This window comes from Dendrobates tinctorius, unplaced genomic scaffold (genome assembly GCF_039654945.1).
Source record: "Dendrobates tinctorius isolate UK_male_01 unplaced genomic scaffold, ASM3965494v1 ptg000131l, whole genome shotgun sequence".
NCBI lineage: Eukaryota > Metazoa > Chordata > Amphibia > Anura > Dendrobatidae > Dendrobates > Dendrobates tinctorius.
In genome coordinates this window covers 974,896-997,286 of record NW_027361799.1, presented here as the reverse complement: position 1 = coordinate 997,286, position 22,391 = coordinate 974,896, and the positions used below count along the sequence as shown (strand labels likewise).

The following is a 22,391-nucleotide window of genomic DNA, read 5'->3' as shown; positions in this document are numbered from 1 at the left end:
CCATGACAACTATGTCATATTTTTTGGAGAACTTGGCGATTTGATGCATAAAGAGTTCATCCATAGCTTCAGCTTGCACAGGCGGCCTGTAGTAAATGCCTACAATGGTGTCCTTTCCATTGTTCTGTCCTTGTATTCTTACCCAAACAGTTTCCACAGAACTCCCTGTCTCTGAAGCTTCAATCTCTGTGCAGATATACGCGTTTCTAACATACAATGCGACACCCCCTCCTCGTTTATCAAGTCTGTTTCTTGCAAATAAGTTGTATCCTTCTAGTCTTGTATTCCAATCATGTGTATTGTCCCACCAAGTTTCAGTGATTCCAATGACATCATATTTCTTCTCCTGCGTTAGTAGTTCCAATTCTCCTTGTTTGTTGCCCATGCTTTGTGCATTAGTATAGAAACATTTTAGTTTGTGATTAGTTTGGTTTCTCTTTCTCCAATATTTTTATTAATTAGATTCTTTCGTCTTTGTTCTTCCTTTCCACTTCTAATAGCAGAGTTCTCAATAGCATTTGTCAGGTGTATGGCTTTTTCTGGTCTTTTGCTTCCCTTCCCATGTTGTTCTAGTTTAAAGCTCTCCTTACAAGTGTAGCAAGGCGACTTCCAAATACATGCTTTCCAGTCTTCGTAAGGTGCACCCTTTCTCTAGCAAGTAGTCCATCGTATAAGTAGTTCACTCCGTGATCCAGAAATCCAAATCGTTGCTGACGGCACCATCGACGTAGCCAGTTGTTCACCTGCAGAATCTTATTCCACCTCCTTGTTCCATGGCCATCCACTGGGAGGATGGAAGAGAAGACCACCTGCGCTCCCAGTTTTTTTACTTTCTTGCCTAAGTCTTCAAAGTCTCTGCAGATGGTTTCCAGGTCGTTTCTTGCGGTGTCATTTGTCCCCACATGTAGTAGCAGGAATGGGTAGTCATCTGTAGGTCTGAAGAGTCCTGATATCCTGTCAGACACATCTTTAATTTTTGCACCTGGAAGACAGCACATTTCTCTTGAAGTTATATCCGGTCTGCAGATAGCGGCCTCTGTTCCTCTCAACAGGGTATCCCCCATGACCACCACTCTCCGTTTCTTCTTCACAACATTTTTCTTTCTCCATCCAGGAGGACTCTGAAGGCGTACAAGGTTGCTGTTTGTTGGCAAAGTCTTATCCTGAAGTAATTCTTCATCGTTTTCCTGCGTGAGAGCCTGGTACTGGTTTCTGAGCAGTATGGGCGCTGACTGCCTCCTGATCCTCCTGCTTCTCTGGGTCACATGTCTCCATTCCTCTGTTTCTTCAGGTGCACTTCGAATTTCTTCTCTTTCTGTAACATGAAGAGATAATTCTGCTCTGTCCAAGAACTCTTCACCTTCCTTAATGATCTTCAACGTAGCTAACCTCTCTTCGAGATTTTGCAACTTTTCCTCCAACAGGGACACAAGCTTGCATTTGTGGCATGTGAAGTTTGGCTTTTCCACTGGTAAATCTGTGAACATGTAGCAAGAAATGCAGCTCACCAAATGGCTCCTGGCCTCTTCCATCTTGAGATTTCTTAAAAACGATGAAAGATGAGCCAAAAATCGCGCGCCGATAGGTTTTTCCGATTTCCTCTTCTCAGCTGCAACGGCCAAAACCCAGTGATTGTTGAGCTCGTGGAGACTCTTCACTTATCCCAGAAGGCACTGGGAATATGCAAATGATCTCCTCAAGACTCTTCCCCTGGTTTTGATTTTATTCTATTACTGCCCAGTCTCTAAGGCCTTATTCATAGTCATGTTTAAAAACACATACTTGAAAAAATGGTATCTGTGTCCCTGGTGTATGGTCAGTGTCAAATTTTACAATAAGGGTATATGCACACATTGTGGATTTGCCTGGGGATGATGGCGCATGCTCAGATTCAGATCTAGTCTCCCGAGATCTCGGGGCAAGATCTAAATCTGAGCATGCACCGCCACAGTGGCCATTTTCCTGGAGGCCACAGCATCGCTCCAGTGGAGCTTCAGGGGCCTCTGGCTCTGACAAAATGCCAGTGAAGCCCCCTTTGCTACAGAGCCGCCACCCTAGCAGAGCTGCACAGAGCACCGCTGCCATAATGAGGTAATCTGGACACTTGCACCTTCCTGGTGAGGCGCCCCCCTCACCTTGTCATCGGGACCACTCCCTCCCCCATCTTCTCCCCACCACCGACAATGACCGCAGATTGCTCCGCACCTGCCCTATAAGATGACATCCGGCATACAAGACGACCCCTAGCTTATAAGATTTTCAGGGGTTAAAAAATCATCTTGTACGCCAGAAAATATGCTATGATGTCCAGGGACAGGCGATCTATAATATACAATGTATAGTCCAGGCAAATCTATAATATATAATGTCCAGCTAAGACCAGAGGCAGAGATGTATTACAACACTCCCACCCCACTCACTCGATCTGGGACTGGCAGCAAACATTGCCAGTGCTGCTACCATTCACTCTCTGGGACCATCTGGGAGCACTGGTGTTCATGATTTCTCATCCATTTATTATAAAAATGAATGAGCAAAAGACAATTCTTAATTGCATCAGTATTTGGGGACCAATCTCTGCCATCACCAGCTCTAGGTACTTTTTGTTTGCGCACAGTTTTTGATGGCATTTTTCAGGCAGGTCTTTCCAAACATCTTGGAAAACTACCTGCAGATATTCAGTGTATGAGGCTTGTGCAAATCCTGTCTCTTCATGTGATCACACACACTGACATTGAGGTCAAGGATCTGTGGGGCCAAATCACCTCCAAGTCTCCTTGTACTTTATACTGAAGGCTATTACTAATGACACTGGATGATTTGGATTTTCTGCTGCAGAATAAACTATAGTTAGATTTACTATTTGCTCTAACATTTAGATGCAATATATTTTTACAATTATATTTAACGTGCAATGTTCTGTGGATTCCTATTGGTGATAATGGGATATTAGTAGGTAAATTGCCCGAAATGGTTAAGCAACAAAACAACTCTTGAATATTTTGGTGCAATAATGTAGACTTCCAACCCATTTCAAGGGTCTTCATTGTCAGGGAAGACCCCAACTATCTGGAGGGAGGGAAGCTGTAACTAGCCAAATACTGAGGCTGAGCTGGTAAAGCCCACTTGGGACAGGAAGATGAGTCAGATGTTACAGATGTCTGTGGCTTGAGTGTTCTGCTTCCATTTACAAGCCTGAGTGGTCATTTTGGGTTGAGTGCAGAGTCAGGAGAAAGGGTGGTCTGCAACTGGATTGAGCTGGTGGCCTCCTTGACAACTTAAATTGAGAAAAATGACCCTGCTCTGTATTCCTGACATGTGCTTTTCAGACAATCCCGGAGACAGTCCATGAAAGGCATGTAGTCTGCAAGTGGGATGAGCTGAAGTGGCTGCTAGGGTCCGCTAGGTGAGACCACTATTCAGATTGTGTTCCTTTTTAAGATCCCTTGAACAGGGCGGAGTAAAGAAAAGGAGTCTGGTCTGCGTGGATGACCTGTTGCTAGGTCCATAGTGATATTTGTCACATCATGTCATCTAAACTGGCAATTGACATCAACACGTTAAGAATTCTCTGGGTGCAGATGATTCTCCTGAAACATGGTGGTGTACCCTTCTCATGTCATCCTGGAAGCTGAGTGGATCCATGTTTGTTAATGGCACTTCCTGGTCTCCCTTCTGGACTCATGTGGTAATTGCAAAAGAATCCCTAAGTAAGCCTATGAAATGTAGACAAGTGTCACAGGTTGTTGCGAGAGCGAGTAGAAAGATGCAGGTATAATGTAGATTTCTTCAAAAGCTAGATTAAAATGCAACCATATCCTTTTAATTTCTATTTCTTATGGATACATTAAAATGAATACTTGTTTCAGATGGCTAAATATTGCACATGTGAACTTGGCATAAAAGGATCATGTGACCAGGTCAATGATGCTTACAGTATTAAGTAAGATGGCAGAACAAGTCATATGTTTGTATGAACTTGTGGACAGACCTCCTTAGCGTTGGAGTCTTCTGTGGATTGTCAATTCTCTGCAAAACTTTCAGATTAAAAATTACAGGTTTCATGCAATACTAGTTTGTTCAAGCTGCTTCTGTTTCCATAATCATGGACTTCTCAGAAGGTTCCATCACCAGGATCTGGTTAGAATGATCGTGGCACCATGTCCCTCCATGAAGTCTTAGAATTTTCACATTGGATCCAAGAGAGCAGTGTGACTTCTGTATGGATGAATGATTGGCTTTCAGGCTTCTGTCTCAAGACTTAATACAGAACCCAGAAAGCAAAACATGATCATAAACTCAAGCTGTTCCATAAACTATAAAGAACAAACCCAGAGGTGATAATGGTAAAATGTATATCCCAAGTTTGGCAATCAAGATAATAAACAACAGAAAACATTGTGAAAAAGTGCTGACCATAAGACCTGATATTCTCACTAAAATCTGTACAGCAAGTTACAAAAAAGCTCCAGCTATTTGTTCTCCAAATTCTTTTACGAATTCCTTTACCTTAACTGCCAAGTTGATGCCATGGTCCAAGACATTTACTTTCCAGGGAAAATTGAGGTAATTGAAGACAAAACTGGATGATTACAAAAGGATTATGGATAGAAGACCTGGCCTTACATGTTTATGGCTTCTCTTAACCTCTCCCAATGAGCAAGTGGAGTACAGTGTGAACATTTGTTTCCAGTTGTAGTATGCTCGGTACATTGTGTCAGTTTCCATTGCTTTAAACCAAAAGAAATATCCAGTCAAATCAACAAATACACCTCCCCATGAACAATTATCTATAGTCGGGCTCAAGATTGAAGAAGAATGTCTTAGTCCTCTGTATGTCACATTATCCTGTACATGAAATGTGACATGGACAACAGTTTCCTACAAGTTGGGTCAAAGCAAAGCCACTCAGCTTGATTTTATGACAAGCTTTGTCCATGAGCAACACATTGTCTGGCTTCAGGTCACTGTGCACCAACCCTCTACCATGCAAATAGTCGAGAGCCAAAGATATCTATAATGCATACCTGTTGACTGCATCCTTGGGAATTCCAACCTGCAGGAAACAGATCAGTACCATGAGATTTAGATTAATCTGAGCAGTGACTTGTCCAAAGCAAAAATACCAAACACTGAAGATGTTACTGTTGGGACAGTGGCTGCTATAGTGAATAAAACTGTTGCTGTGATTGCCACAAGGCAATCACATTAATGTGTATTCTGAGAGCCACTGCCAGATTAATTGGGCAACTACTTATGTCCAGTGATAAGGTATTGGGAGACCCAACTTCATCATTTTGTCTGTTGGTATTTGCTTTTGGGTGCACAATAGATGGTGCAACCTATAGGTATTTTTATGGAATAATAAAATTGTCCCCATGCATTGGTATTTGTCTCCAGACCACTGACAGATCCAGCTGAGTTTGTAAGAACTAATGACCATACACTATCAATAGCTATTGACTTGCCACTTATTTGGTCAACACCCATTTCTCCCAACCTTTCAAAATTCATATCTTTCTGGTAAAGATGGGAATCTTCTATATGTAAGATCATGGTGATTGGATAACTTTACTGCTAGATGTGTGGGAACTTTTTACAGCTTATGTTGCTAATAAACATTTGGATTTGCCAATGACCTACAGATAAACCTCTCTGCTCTATGGTCAGTTAAAATCATTATCGCATGTTTATACCTAATTTACCATTTAAACCAAATTGATTAACTTAAATCTTAGATATGCAGGAGTTTGCATGTTGACTGTGAGTTCCAGAGGGCACCATTAAGAAAGGAGGTGAGCACTGAATGTTTATAAGATTGTCAGGATATCTGTGCTGCAGGGTGAGTTTTTATTTATGATGGTGGAAGGGGGCCAAGGGTTAGATCAGATGTCACCAGTGACTAGAGGGAGACATGAACAGGTTGCTTGATTTGTCTAGGTTTTGTGCACTGGATGGATTGGAGTGACTGTGAAATGTCAGCCTCTGTGCTGTACATGGGAGAGGGGGAATGGAGGGGCTGATGTGGAGTATACAGAATGTGTAAAGGGGCAGTGGAGGCAAAAGACGGCAGCAGCTAAGTGGTGTGCAATTTAACAAGAAGCATATTTGTTTAAATATCTGGCCAGCCTTGCCTGTCTCCTTCCCTGTCCACATGCCATGTTTAACCGGCAAGACACTCTGAAAATATTGCACTTAGAAATAAATTGTGTGCACACATGCGCTCCCCAAGCCAGATCTGAATGTATCAGAAGTTTTCTAGGATTAAAGGACTAATTTGCTTTGAATAATTACTTAGCAAGTGCCCACAGCAGGCATTACTATGTAAGATGCATGAACGCTCATACTTGGCAGCAGAAAAAAAACTAAGTGAGAACACTGAACATTTTAGAAGGGGATCCCAGGGGTAACATCTATCCTAGCAGAGAGTGACATGGTAAGCATGCTGATATGAGCAGACTTTAAAGCTGTGTGTTGTCTCTTCAGAGAGTAAGAACAAGAACTTTAGTGCCACCTATAGGGAGTAGCACTGACCATTGGGATTGCTCCTTCTTATAGGTGGCACGAGAGTTCTAGCCCCCTTCTGAAGAGACTTTTAGCAACATTATAGAAGCAAACGCAGGAACAAATGGTAAATGGCAGATGCCACGCACACAGATCACTGAAAAGCTTCAGGTATATTTCTAATGTCCACTCAGACCAAGGACAGATCAAATAACGGCACCCGGTGGCCATTTTCAGGATTTCTAATTCACTGTACACCTTTTCCTCTTTACATTTATTCTTTGCTATTCTTTTTATAGCCATGAGTTCCTCGCTGACTGGGTGTGATGCCAAGATGACCTGAGGTAAAAATCACAACAGATCAGATCAAACTGCTATATATTATATGAATCTGCGTAATGGATCACTACAATAAATATGTATGTCCCTCCAGTGTAGCTGGTGCAGGATACATTGGGGAACACTGAGGATAAATCAGCACTTGTCCAAATCCTCCCTCACCAAGCTCTTTACAGAAGTCAAAACTGCACAGGTCAATAGGGTTTTCTGTGTTGTCCACATCTCTGAAGGGTAAAGCACAGCATCTGGCATCACCATCGTATTGAGCTGGCATGTCAACGGCATCAGAGGTCATCATATACCTTCTAACTGCAGGGATTATACAAGATTTAGTAAAATTTTATTATAATCTCCAAATTTTACCCAATAAGAAATAAAATTACCCTATTTGGTATCACTACATCTGAATAAGTACAAAAATGTGGTGTAATCCTTACTTCTGGAGCCTTAGTATTTGTTACTGTAAAAGCTACTGGGTCGCCCTCCCAGGGTTGTGGGGTACTGGGCTGGTGTCAGGGGAATGTATCACAGCAGCGGTGACCCGGACCGTGGCCCTAGGCACCCAAGTTAATGGCGGTATATGAAGTTAGTGAAATGGAATAGTTCGTGACGCCACCTGTGGTGTTCGGCAATTGAGGTGTTAAGCCGAAGCTGCAGACACATCCTCTGGGACAGATGGTGGGATGCAGCAGTGATGGTATGGCCCTCCACAGGCTGTGCTGATATCCCAGGGCAGTGTAGTTGTAATGGCAAGGCGCAGGCAGTCTAAAGGATGGTACCCAGATGTAGTGGTGCTGAGCGGGTTGGCGCAAGAATGAATGGAGGACACCGAGGCTTGTAGTTCCAAGGCTTTACTCAGTCTGCGGTACACAAGGATGCCTGCCTCCGGGCCATGTCCTCTTGGTCAGACTCGGCCAACCTCCAGGCCAGATAGAAAGCTCCTCTCCAACACTCCGCCAACATGTACCTTTCCTGAATGACTCCTCTATAGCGCCTTTAAGTGTGACGATCTCCAGTACCGTGTTGCTCTGAAGTTCCTCCTGTCAGATGTTCCTAACAACTCGGCTTGTATGGCAGACAGCTATAGCCTCTATCCGGGACTCCTTTCTACAGAGTACTGGCTCTCTATTCAGTTGCTGTTGTGCCCCAAGTCTTAGATGGGAGTAGTGCACTTACAGCAAACTACTCCACCCGTGTCTGCTGCAGAACCATAAGTGTCCATACAAGCTTGGGGACCGGGCCCCAGCCTTGCGCTGAGAACCTATAGGCAGGGTTCCTCTTCCAACCCACGTCTCCTCTGTTCTCCTACTCCTTCGTTCTGCACTGATCTTTCTCTCTTATAGAAGCTTAGGTTGCAGTTCTATGTCTTTCTCCTTATGTTTCTTTCCCGTGCCAGCTGGCTCACATCACTGAGGCAGCTGCAGCACTCCTTCCTCCATCCCTTCTGCCATGGATCCCCACTCCTCCCGACTGGCTTCCTTCCTCATTGATCCTCTGTCAGACTGAACCTTTAATCCTACACTTTTCCACTCTTTTATGCACCTTAACTCCACCCACCTCCCAGCACATCCAGTGTTCCATGCAGGAAACCACCAGAGGTGCCCTGCTACACTCTAAGCACTGAACCGCAATGTGGTTGTGCAGAACTACCCTGTTGTGTGGGGTGCGAGTGTGAAAAGTAGTTCCCACCTTACCTGGATGGTGGGGCACTACACCTTAGGAGAAGGTGCAGTACCTTTGTGGCGACTGAGCCTCAGGGGCGCCACACTACAGCTACTGGTTATCTGGAAGTTCCATGTGTTTACCCAATCTTCATCTCCTTCTGTAATGAAGACTCCAAAATTTTCCCAAAATTGTGTCCTTAACCACATCTCTTTTGGGTGTTTGAAACTTTCCCTTTTGTGATCACATCATTTGTAATATCACCTGACCACACAGATTCCTCTTAATCTCTTATTTCTATATTCCAGTAACACATCTGTAGGACTGCATTCCCATGTGCCTGTCTTATTAGTGTGTATGTAATCTCTTGTAACTGTGTGAACTGTCTTGGGTCCTGTGGTATCATGTACAATTATGTCAGTGTCGTGAATGAAGTGTAGCTCAATACAGCATTTTACACCATAACCCATGCAAATGTTTCCAGTAATATCTGCTGAATTGTCTGGTATGTCTTCATCTATTAGGTATTGTAGACTAGATCCTCTTGGACTTTGTGAATGTAGAGTTTTTGGCAAGGTTCATTCACTTCACTAGTATTTATTCCATGATGTAAAAGATCTTCTGCATAGATCAGTTGAAATAGTATAGAGTAACAGACATGTGATTCCCATCAAACAGTTTTTCCTGAGAAATGTCTTCTCCTGTAGGATTGGTGTTGAATCAAATCCATCAAAGACAGGATGTGTCATATTCCAGCTCTTATTGGAATCCATTTCTTCCTAAAATAAATGCAGTATCATTCTGCAATATACAACTTGCATTGATCAACATGTACCCACACTTTATTGTCTGTGGGTAATTTTAACCACATTAAATGCTTGTTGAACAAGAATCATAACTTGTCCCATGGTTTCAATAATCTCAAAGGGATCTTCCCAGTTACTTTCCCAAGGTCCATTCTTCCTGACAGTTTAATCCTCACTAGAGCCCCTTTCTTGAATGTAGATTCATATGGTGTCTCCATTCTCTGCATTCTTGATGCAGCATGTGGAAGTATGGCTTTCAAGCTTTCCTGCAACTACTACAAACAATTGGGCATTGTAACAGCATCTGTTTGAGGTGTGGACTAAAATGGTTCATGTGGGAAAAATTGCACTTTTCTTCCTGTCATTAGTTCGAAAGGAGGAAATTGAGTTGTAGAAGAAGTCGTTCATCACACTCAACAGTACAAAAGGTCCGGCATCAACCCAAGTATCTCCTTTGTCCAACAACATCTTAGCAATTCTGGATTCTATTGTTATATTCATCCTTCCCACAATACCAGCAGACTGTGGATGGTAAGGTACATTAAACTGTTGTACCCCTAGAATAGTACAAACTGCTTGCATGACTTTTCCTGTAAAGTGACTTCCTCAATAAGAGGTGTTCATTCTTGGGATCCACCAAGTACAAAAGACATGATTAAATAATGCTCTCTGTAGACAAAGCATCTTTCTTGACAGGTAAAATATAACCCATTTAGTAAATACATCTACTACAACCAATGCATACCTGAGACCATTTTTGGTCTGTTACCATCAGGTAATCTGTAACATAGACCATGGACCATCTTCAGGTGCAATTTGGAGTAGTGGAGATTTGTCCTTCTGGTCTTGGATTCATTTGATCACAAATGAGACATGATTGAACAAGACTTTATATAGTCTCTTCCATCTTTTTCCAGTAATCATTCTGAGAATGCCTAACCTTTTCTGTTGGCCTAAAAGACCCAAACTTTCATGATTATATCTTGTGAACTCAACCTGTAGATGTTTTGGTACCACAGGACAGAACTCCCCATTTAAGTCATTACGCAAAACCCCGTTTAAACAAACAAAAGGGAGGTTATGGATCCACTTGGGAAGCAACAAGAGATGTCTTTTTCTTCTGCAAAAGGGATATGTGGGTCTGTTCTTGAACTGCTGAAACCTCAAGAGGTTAATGTTGAAACACTTTTTTCTTGTCACGGCTGCCTTTTTGGCTAGAATATCTGCAGTTGCATTTCCAACAGAATTCATCATATTTTTTATAGGCAGCGACTTTGACAATAGAATGAAAAACAAAAAATGGTTTTGCTATTATCTCAAATTGTTTACAGCGTGTCACTGTGTGCAAGAGTCTTATTAAATTGTACAAAGCCTTTCTTGTCCCAAACTGGCAAATCTGTCAGTGGGTGATGGTGACATAGTGCCGACATATTCCGCAGCACTTTACATTTTAGAGGGGGCCTGTACAGACAATATACACTACTGCATACCAATAGACACAGAGCAAAACAGATACCAAGAGGAATGAAGGCCCTGCATCATTCTGAAGACCATTATCTATGTATTGGAGGCTTCACATTATCTGACCTTGTATCTAGTTCAGATTCGCTCACAATTAGGAGCCATCTATTATCAATCATCTTGGTGACAGACAACTTCCACCCAGAACAGATCAGCTGCAGCTTCTAGAATAACATGGTGATCTGAGAGACGTCTCTTCCTGCCATTGGCCTCACATCAGCTCCTCAGTGCTGCTCCTATGTGGTCACTGGTTATTGTGAGGCTCATTAGTATAATCCAACATTTCCCCTCACCTCAGGTGTCTCCTTCTCCCTGGAAGCCAAAAATTTCCTTCTGCATTAGGCTGTTCACCCCTATTCTGAGGATGGACAAAACCTTATCCCTGAATTATGCAAATGTTCATTAAGTAAATTTGTGGGATAATTGCTTGGCTAAAAGGAAAAGTTTGTATTTGATGATTCGGTAAGACACATTATCATACACATCCTCTTAGTGACCAAGACCATTTAGCACAATGGTGGAAGAAAGCAGAGGTTCCCAAGTTTTCAGACATACTTGACAAGATAGGCCAACACAGCGATTTAGAACGCAGATTTGCGATCAACAACAATCACATTCACAAATACTCAAAAAAAGGAAGACCTGGAACAACAAATTTCATATCAACTAGACTTAACAAGAGGCACTATATTTTGAAGTTTAAACCTGGGCGCTTTAGTACTGGGAGCTGTATCTCCTTCCAAGAAGGTTACCCCATAATAAGGATTGTCGATTTTTTTTTTTTTTTTTTTTTTTTTTTTTTCTTTGTTATTTGATATGTTGTTCTATGCCTGTTTGTGGGTTCTCTAGTTTTTAAAATTTTTTCCATACCTGTACAAGGTTGTTTATTCCCCACTCCCTTCCCTCCCTTCCTACCTTCCTTTCCCTACCCTGTTTATTTCCAAAAAACCAATAAAATTATTTGAAAACAAGAAAAAAAAAGGAAAAGTTTGATTTTGGCGCGCACGGCGCACCGTCAAAAGTGCGCAGCGCAGGTCAAAGCGCAACTAGCGCACGGCCTGCGCACGATCTGCGCACCCTATGCTAAAGATAGGGTGCGCCGATCGCAGGCTCCGCTGTCCACTAGTAGGCGGCGCTACAAGCAAGGGGCGGGCACGCCGGGCAGAGAGCCGGCTCGGGGGCGGAGCTACCCCCGGCCGTGCGTGCGCTGAAAAAGCGCTAATGTGAAACCAGCCTTAATCAGGACCGTAGACTTCTGTCTCAAGATTCAGTTTGTGTTTTTATCATAAATTAAAGCTGTTGGCTGTCCTGCATCTATTACCAATTCTTCATCAACTGCCAAGTTAAGGCTCATTCACACGTCAGTGTTTGGTCTGTATTTTGCATCAGTGTTTGTATGCCAAAGCCAGAAATGGAACTTACCGAGAAAAGCTGCATATTCAAACTGCTACAAGAATCTGGTATCAAGATAGCATTTGTAACTAAGTGCTGTGTAACTGGTTCATTGCCACTCTGTGAGATGATCCCTATAGAGTGGGTGTGCAGGAGAATAGCCACCAGTTCATTCCTGAATAGAAATCCTGGGGGTACCAGAAGGATATAAATTTCACCCTCCTAAAGTATAGGTGTTGTGAACTCATTTTCTGGTTTACCTCTGGCTTCTGGTGAGGGTGGTGGAGCTGGCTGTGTTGACAGGAGTCGTGAGTTCAAAATCCTGGCTCCCTATAGTGGTGACAGTAGGTAATGAAGCTGATCTAAATGGCAGAGACCTGCCATCTGAGGAGGAGGACTGTGAGTGGACATCAGGAGTCTGACTGGATTTAAGTCAGCTGACTACCTAATTTTGTGCTGGTGATTTCCCCCCCCCTGCCGTGAGGTTCTGGTTTCCAGTTCTGTTCCTGCCTTCTCAAGCTAAGTGTGCTCTGCTATTTTTTTCACATGAGATTTGGTCTGGTTTACTCAGTTTTTGTGGTCAGCCAGCCCCTGCTGGGGCTGTACTGAATTTCCACTCTTATGTCTCTGTTTTGCCAGTTTGCTTTTTGTCCCTGATCAGATTGGTCTTTGTTCTGTCTTCAGAATATACCAGAGTGCTGATATAGGGAATTGAAATCTAGCGACTTCAGGGTTTTTGTTATCAGAAAGTGTTGGACATTTTTTTGGCAGGGGCTTGTGCGTGATGGCAGACAGCATCTTTCCTTTTCTTGTCCTCTCTAGTTATTGTGGGCCCCATCGTTTGCTCAGCCTATTTTTCTATCTGTTTGTGTTTTCATCTTGTCTCACAGACAATAAATGTTTGGGGGCTGTCTATTGCTTTGGGGTCTGCTCTGGGGCAGTTTAGACTTCCCCTTTTCTTGCTTTAGGCTTATCTAGTTATCTGGCTGTGACGAGGCGTCTAGGATCATCGTCGGTACGCTCCACGGCTACTGCTAGTTGTGTGGATAGGATCAGGGGTCTGCAATCCACTTAGTTACCAACCTCTCTGGTTTTCTGTGGCTTAGCTTGTTTTTTGTTTTTTCCTCCACGCTGACTCATTCATAACATATAGCTCTCTTTCAAGGATGATGCCAATAATGGCTCTCAATGGTCTGAAGATCAGCTGATTGCAACTAAACTGTGCTGGCCTTGTGGTTGGCCAGGCAGAGGTGGAAATCATGAACCATTCCACAGTGGCCATCTTTGAAATTCTGGAAAAGACATGGTCAGCACCAGACTGCACCCGAGTGAATATGAAGATTGAGTTTGGTGTGGATGTGACCAAAAAAAGAAATGGTCTTTGCTGATGTGATTGATAATGACTCGTGGCATCTATGGCCCCTCAGGTGATCAGACCCAGCAGAAGGATGAACAGACATACCATGAAAAGTCAAAAGAAACTGAGTGGGTTGCAGACAAAGTGGAGTTACTGGTGACCTAGTCATAGCCAAGAATGGATTGTTGATGGGGTCAATTTCTGACCTAGTCCACTGTGAAAAGATTAAGCAATCTGTGCAAATTATGGCATCCCATGTGAACTGAGGGAAATGTCTGATCACAAAGGACCTGAAGAGACTGCCTGTTTGTTTTGGTCTCTCCAGGCATGTAATGTGACTGTCACACAGCCGCAACACATGCAGCTGCGGCGCCTAACCGCCGATAAATTGGAGCGCTCCAGGTTTCCGATGCAGTTATTTGGAAACCGCTTATTGTATTCGGTTAAGCCCTAGTGATGGGCGAGCACTAAAAAGCTCGGGTGCTCATTGGTTGGGTCCAGCAAATTGGAATACCTGATAATCCTGTGTAATGAGCTCAATGTAAGTCTACGGGAAAATGGGAAAAGTAAGTACTTGTGCCACGACCTCCCACCCCCAACCCCCCTCGGGTGACTTTGGGGCCTAAAAAAATCTGAAATCATTAGGAACAGTGATCAAATTACATGGTGTCATCATGGGGAATACCCCTGGGAGCATTTCAGACTCCCTCGTCACAGCTATGAACAATGTTGTCAGTCCTATGCCATTTTTACAGGCACACAATAAAACATACAAAAAACTGAAATGGATTTTCCTGGGAAATATGTTAAGGAACATCCATTTCATGGTAATTTGTATGTAAGACAAAATAAATAACCCAAAGCAAAAATGTTCTTCCACCACTTGGGCTATGTTCACACGTAGTGTTTTCGATGGTTTTTCAAATTTGGCATTGCTTTCAACCAAGACAAATGCGTTCACTGGGAAATGTCACTTGAGGAAGTGGAGACAAAAGGGAGATGGTAGAAAATGCTTCTTGTGTATGGTGCAGCCATTAGTAAAAGATGGGGGGGTGTTCCCATAGTGCTGCATGAAGTATAATTCAGAATTCTGTTCTGTGCTCACCTCCATTTGTCTTGGCAGTACTGTGCAGCGGTTTGGCTGATTTGCACATGGTTAGTGATGGGAAGGGCTCTTTTACTCTAATTGGGTAGTGTTCAAGAAGCTTCTTGAATCATCTTTATCAAGTTGCTCTCCTGGATTGATTCCTTCTTCCACTTCATCTTCTTGGTCCTCTCTCTTCTGTCCACTTTCTCTTCTTAATTGCTGTAGATCTGTGGAACTAGACAGACAAGTTAGTTAACTTACACTCTCAATGGTAGTGATAACTAAAACTAATTGACTAAACATCTTCCATAATGCATCATTGCTTATCTCCACTTCTATAAAGATGGGTGGCAGGGCTGCCTATAGCTGGATGTGAGACTTAGTTTGAGCTTTCTCCTCTTTCACCCAATATTGTTGTTTAACTTCAGATGGGAAATTCCTTCTTGCTGATGGGTATGGTTGATGTAAGTTTCAGCAAGTTCTCGATCTTCAAAGGTTTTCTTGTGCCATTTGGTAAAATACTCTTGCCTCTTTTGCGCTCACCGAAGGTTGATGAAATCTAGAGAGAAAATACATTGGTGCTAGTGACTACCTCACAAGTAAGCGCGCAATTCCTACTATTCAAGCCGCATGTCATTGTTCTCAGTACTAATCCTCAATTCCCAATTCAGACCATCCTGACCAGAAGCACAGGCAATCACCACCTCTTGGTGTACAATTGTTAGTGGAAAAGTCAGGTCCAGCTTCTTGGTGCAGTTGAGCATTTGCTGTTTCAATATATGCAATAGTGCAACACACAGACCCCTACTGCCGTCCTATGCATTTTGACTCTTGGACTAAGACTTCATAAGAGTCAAAACACACAGGCTGGCAAGAGGCGTCTGTTTGCTGTGATATACTGGAATATGTATTGAAACAGCAATAAATTAGTAACTGCACCTAGAAGCTGGACATGTCTTTTCAATGCTTCCTACTGTTTACTCACTTCTCATGGAGCTTTTCCAAGTCCTTCCCAGAATGTGTAATGGGTCTTCCTTTTAACGTCACAAAAAATGGTTAACCATCTTTGAATTCTTCAGCTGAGTTGGTCAGATAAATTTGAGCTATGTTTCGAAAAGCTATTGAATAAAAATTGTGTTAAGGATTTGCTTAGCTGAACATAGAACAAAGTAAATATATTGATTTACCCTTACACACATCTTCCTGCCAGGGCTGTATTGTTTGTGCTGCCCTAGGCACGTTTAGTGCTGCCTCCCCCATTGGTGAGCGTGAGTAATGCAGACACTCTCGTCAGTGACTTGGGCTACTGTCAAATCAGCGATTTTTGCATTTTCGCAGCAGATCTGGTAGTTTATCTGCATTTGCCATGTAACAGATCACTTGTGGCAGCACTGCATTCAGCTTCATTCCCTATGGGACTTGCAGACATGTGCGACACTTGTGGTTTTGCCGTGACCAGCAAATGCAGTAATTGAAGCAACTGAAAAAAAGCTGCTAGGTAATGAATGAGGCCGGATCTGTGTATGCCCATGTAGCTCTTTAAAAGATACTTCCAGCAATATTTCTACACGTTCAGTCTATTCATCTGAAATCGGTTTGCATACATATTCAAATGAGGGAGTAGATCTGTTGCTCCAGCTCTATACCTGCTCGGTGCCACCTCTTCCTGATCAACTTGCAGCTCTTTTTTTCCAGAATGAAACACATCATAGAGGCTGTCAGTGAAGCAAAAGCAGGTAGCACTCTGTGGGAAATAGAGCTGGAGTGATGGAAGGTTAAGATCCACCACAGTCGTTAGGCATAATTTATATATCAAATGAAATGCTGATTACTGAATAAAGGGAGAAAGGGGCTGACCATACAAAGGTGTTAACTGAGTTTGTCTTTAAAAGAGCTACATGCACATATATAAGGCTTGGAGGGGTTAAATCCTGCAGACTGCCTTTAAATAAATACATTGGAACATAGTGTATAAGTATGGTAAAATAGCAGTCCTTATTCCATGAGGCGCTACAACTCCTTCAGTCAACTGATCAATGCTGATGTCAATATTGATTGCCTATTGTAAGGATAGGATGAGTGAAGAATTCTGAAACCACGGATATGTGATAATATCCTAAATGGTGCTTGGCGCTCTTCCATCCGGTTCTCATTATCAGACTCCATGAGCACCTGATCATATTCACTAAGAGCTACAAGGAACATTATGGAGGTGTATCCACTTCTTCCTTCTCATTGCTGCCCTCCTATGTCCACCATTCTGAAGATGACACTTTGTAAATCAAATGGATATTTGATTCCTGTTGTGGGCACTCTGACTCAGAGCACAAGTTGTTGAAGGTAGATATCCATGATCTGCAATACGGTCCAGGTCATTTGGATAATTATTTGTGGAATCAGACAGTTGATGATCCCATCTCCTATCATAGCATTCTTGTATGCCAGGGTCATTCCATAAATATTTCACTGCATCTACATAAGGGATCTCAAATGAGCACACCTTCTCAAAATCAACTTCCTGAAATAACAGTGCATGGCCCTTGTTGTGTTGATACTTGTATGGAATTTTAAGGGTCTCCCTTGCCCAAATCATAGCTTGCATTGCAGTGAATATGTTCTGGTACACAAACTTAGTGAAGCCCCTCTTCATCAGAGTAGCCAGATCCATGGATAATCCTTATCTGCTCCCGGCGGGTGTCCCTCATGTCTTGGCGGAACTGAATGTCTTGTCACTGATCCTCCGAGCTTCCTTGGCCTCCTCGCTGAGGCAGCACACCATGATGGACTATAGAGTCATGTCTGCTAACTGCTTGTGGTGCTGGAAAGAGACAGACCCCCCCCCACCCTGCGAAGCACAGACCTGCTTCTTCTCCTTGTAAGAAGGGGAATGCTGTGCAGATTGGGGGGAGGCAGACTGAGACGGGAGATCCCTTTAAATAAATACATTGGAACAGTGTATAAGCATGGTAAAATAGCAGTCCTTATTCCATGCAACTGTACAACTCCTTCAGTCAGCTGATCAGTGCTGATGTCAATATTGATTGCCTATTGTAAGGATAGGATATTAAATCCTCAAATGAATTAAACAGATGTTTAGTGCATATGATGTCCACAGAGCTAATACACAATGCTGCCAGCAAAAATATTCTTGCATGGTTATTACGGTAGCACAGTGGCTCTGTGGTTCGCACTGTATATAGTGGCTCAGTGATCAGCGCAACAGCTTTGTTGGATTGGGGGTTCAAATCCCACAGAGGATGAGTTGTGCAGAGTTTGTTCTGTGTTTGGAGTGTGATCCGAAAAACCCACACAAAGACCTACTAATAGGATATTTAGATTTTGTGCCCCAATGGGGACAGTGATGTATTTAAAGCGCGCGGAGTAAAAAGGATCTTGTCACCTCGTTTTGCCACTATAAGCTGTGTCCACTGCCTTTCGGTGCTGTAGGGAATAAACTCGCTCAGGAGCCACCGGAGTCAATCAGGAGGCATGCTCCTTTAAAAATTCATAGGGTTTATTGCTCCATAACCCAGCACATAACATAAGGAATAGCCTTTAGCTAAGGCGAAAGCAAGTATAAGTGTTTGCTGAGGCTCCAGGACTGAGCCTGAAACAATGGACACAGGAGGCTTATCCCTCCTCGCATGCAGCCAATATGCCCAGGCCTCACCGGGTCAACAGCCTCAGCACGTGGTCTTTAGGAAGGTAGCACACCTTCCTCCACCTAGGCCTGCTGGGACCTTCCACTTGGCTCAATCCGATCCATGTTCTCTCCCATGTGACCTACTCTGGTTACCTTATATGGTCCGTAGCAACGCCCAGTGGGTCACATGGCTATGACCTCATTACAGGTCCTTCAAGCATTTAATCATATATACTTTATTGTTACACTCTTAAACACACCCCTGGGTGGATTTGTAGATTGATCCTGCCCATCTCATCAATTATCTATAGGCTTCTTTGACACTTTGGAATGACAGATCAGATCTGCTGATCAGCACATAAGCAAGCCTTCATCTCAAGGCCATCCACCTTGATACATAACAATCCTTCAGCATCCTATACCCATTAACACAATGGATATGAATTTAGGCCCATCCTGGGACACCCACACAGCGCCCCCTAGCGGACACAGTGGTCACTATAACACAGCGCTTATCTACAGCATTCTAGAATGCTCTTGATAAGCCCCTGATCTGACCTGCAAGATTATAATAGAACATGTTTTTCTTCTCACCCGGGGGCGGTCCGGTCTGATGGGTGCACAGGTCCGGCACCTCCCATCTTCATGTGATGTAATTTTCCTTGATTTGTCGTGCTCCTGCGTAGGTGTGCTGATGTGCACTGTTGAGGGCAGAGTAAGAGCCCAAAGGAGGTTACCTTCACTGCGCCTTATACAGAACCACGTGGCCAGATGGCAGGTTTGCCAGGGGGGGAGACTTTCTGCCCTACACATACTGGACCATGTAACTGCTATGGTTGGAGGAAAAGGAAGGGGGACTGGACCGGAAGGTGTGCAGGCAGAGGGCATGAAACAGAGGGTGCCACAGGGAAAGCAGCCTGCAACACCACACTCCCAGAGAGGGCTCCCCATCATTGCACAGAGGCTGAGAAGAACAATGGTGCGAGCTTTAGTTGAGTACATGGACTCTGGAGCTTTCATGACCAGAGGAGACTTTGCTCCTGACAGTGCAGAGACAGTGACCCGAGCGTGTAAATTAACCCTTTAACCATTGGTCTCTCTGATCCATGGTGACATCATCAGTACATGCACATTATTAGTCCTGCAGTGCGCAGGTGCTTGGCCTCTCTGACCTTTCACAGCTCCTGTGCACTACAGTACTTTGCTCTGCCCTCAACAGGGCAGATCAGTACGCCAGCACAAGAGCGCACCACAAAGCAATGAAGATAACGACATCACATGTAGATGGGAGGCGCTGGACCTAGACCTGCAACACCCATCAGACTAGACTGCCCCCTGGATGAGTATAATATAACTTGTTCTTCGTATCTACAGCTTTACAGAATGCTGTAGATAAGCCCCTAAAGGCAGTGGTCGCATCTTGTAGCGACAAAACGAGGTGACAGGTTCCCTTTTTAATAAGAATATTATTTATTCATTGGTATTATGCTATGTCACATTACCAGGATCTGAGGATCTTCTGTTTCGAGGTCAAGAGCTCTCTGATGCGATGTTGCTGCCTGTCTCGCTGTCTTCCTCATGACACTGCAGTGTTGTAGACAAAATATTGACTGGTTAACAACAAGTCTGGTGTCTATGTACTAACTGAACTATAAACTCTCCCCATAACATGTCCAGCAGACATTGTAGGATTACTATATTGATTTTATTCTATTACTGCCCAGTCTCTGACTAAGGCCTTATTCATATGTCTATGTTTAAACACCTACTTGAAAAAATGGTATCTGTGTCATTGGTGTATGGTCGGTGTCAGATTTTACAATAAGGGTATATGTACACGTTATGGATTTGCCTGGGAATGGAGCATGCTCAGATTCAAATCTAGTCTCCCAAGATCTCGGGGCAAGATCTACATCTGAGCATGCACCGCCCCAGTGGCCATTTTCCTGGAGGCCACCGCATTGCTCCAGTGGAGCTTCAGGGGCCTCCGGGCTCTGACAAAATGACAGCGAAGCCCCCTTTGCTACAGAGCCACCACCCTAGCAGAGAGCTGCACAGAGCACCGCTGCCATAATGAGGCAATGGGTATACTTGACTTGCACCTTCCTGGTGAGGCGCCCCCTCACTTTGTCATCAGGACCACTCCCTGCCCCCATCTTCCCACCACCACCATACACAATGACTGCAGATTGCTCTGCACCTGCCCTATAAGATGAAATCTGGCATACAAGACGACCCCCTAGCTTTTAAGATTTTCAGGGTTTAAAAGTTATCTTGTACGTAAAAAAATATTTTATAATGTCCAGGGAGATCTCTAATATATGATGTCCAGGGACAGGCGATCTATAATATATAATGCTCAGGTAGTAGATTTATAATATACAATGTACAGTCCAGGCAAATCTATAATATATAATGTCCAGCTAAGACCTGAGGCAGAGATGTATTACAACACTCCCACCCCACTCACTCTATCTGGGACTGGGAGCAAACATTGCCAGTGCTGCTGCTGCTGCTGCCATTCACTCTCTGGGACCATCTGGGAGCAAATATTGCCGCTGCTGTGTGCTCAAGCCAGTAGTAATGGACAATAGAGACACAAAATGGGGAGCTGACAAGCACCTTGACATGTTTCGCCACCCTGGGCTTCAGGTGTCGTGGGGGGAAAAATGCCTCCAAAAACACTGGTGTTCATGATTTCTTATCCACTTATTATAAAAATGAATGAAGAAAAGAGAAATCTTAATTGCATCAGTATTTGGGGACCAATCTCTGCCATCACCAGTTCTAGGTACTTGTTTGCGCACAGTTTTTGATGGCATTTGTCAGGCAGGTCTTTCCAAACATCTTGGAAAACTGCCTGCAGATCTTCAGTGTATGAGGCTTGTGCAAATCCTGTCTCCATGTGATCACACAGACTGACATTGAGGTCAAGGATCTGTGGGGCCAAATCACCTCCAAGTCTCCTTGTTCTTTATACTGAAGGCTGTTACTAATGACACTGGATGATTTGGATTTTCTGCTGCAGAATAAACTATAGTTACATTTACTATTTGCTCTAACATTTAGATGAAATATATTTTTACAATTATATTTAACGTGCAATGTTCTGTGGATTCCTATTGGTGATAATGGGATATTGGTAGGTAAATTGCCCGAAATGGTTAAGCAACAAAACAACTCTTGAATATTTTGGTGCAATAATGTAGACTTGCAACCCATTTCAAGGGTCTTCATTGTCAGGGAAGACCCCAACTATCTGGAGGGAGAGAAGCTCTAACTAGCCAAATATTGAAGCTGAGCTGGAAAGGCCCACTTGGGACAGGAAGATGAGTCAGATGTTAGATGTCTGTGGCTTGAGTGTTCCTCTTCGAATGTTCTGCTTCCATTTACCAGCCTGAGTGGTCATATTGGGTTCAGTGCAGAGTCTGGAGAAAGGGTGGTCTGCAACTGGATTGAGCTGGTGGCCTCCTTGACAACTTAAATTGAGAAAAATGACCCTGCTTTGTTCCTGACATGTGTTTTTCAGACCATCCCAGAGACCGTCCATGAAAGGCATGTAGTCTGCAAGTGTGAGCTGAAGTGGCCGCTAGGGTCCACTAGGTGAGACCACTATTCAGATTGTGTTCCTTTTTAAGATCCCTTGAACAGGGTGGAGTAAAGAAAAGGAGTCTGGTCTGCATGGATGACCTGTTGCTAGGTCCATAGTGATATTTGTCACATCATGTCATCTAAACTGGCAATTGACATCAACACGTTAAGAATTCTCTGGGTGCAGATGATTCTCCTGAAGCATGGTGGTGTACGCTTCTCATGTCATCCTGGAAGCTGAGTGGATCCATGTTTGTCAGTGGCACTTCCTGGTCTCCCTTCTGGACTCATGTGGTCATTGCAAAAGAATCCCAAAGTAAGCCTATGAAATGTAGACAAATGTCACAGGTTGTTGGCTGATCAAGTAGAAAGAAGCAGGTATAATGTAGATTTCTTCAAAAACTAGATTAAAATGCAACCATATCCTCTTCATTTCTTCTATTTCTTATTGATACATTAAACTGAATACTTGTTTCAAAAGGCTGAATA

The 22,391-nt window shown here is 43.4% G+C and overlaps 1 long non-coding RNA gene and 1 pseudogene across 1 annotated transcript in view; one reads left to right on the top strand and one right to left on the bottom strand.

Annotated features, from left to right (window-relative positions):
- Window positions 1-22,391, top strand: part of LOC141047985 (uncharacterized) — a 227,564-nt gene that overhangs the window by 31,688 nt on the left and 173,485 nt on the right. The window lies entirely within an intron of this gene.
- On the bottom strand, window positions 16,728-17,465 carry LOC141048007 (guanine nucleotide-binding protein G(q) subunit alpha-like; annotated as a pseudogene).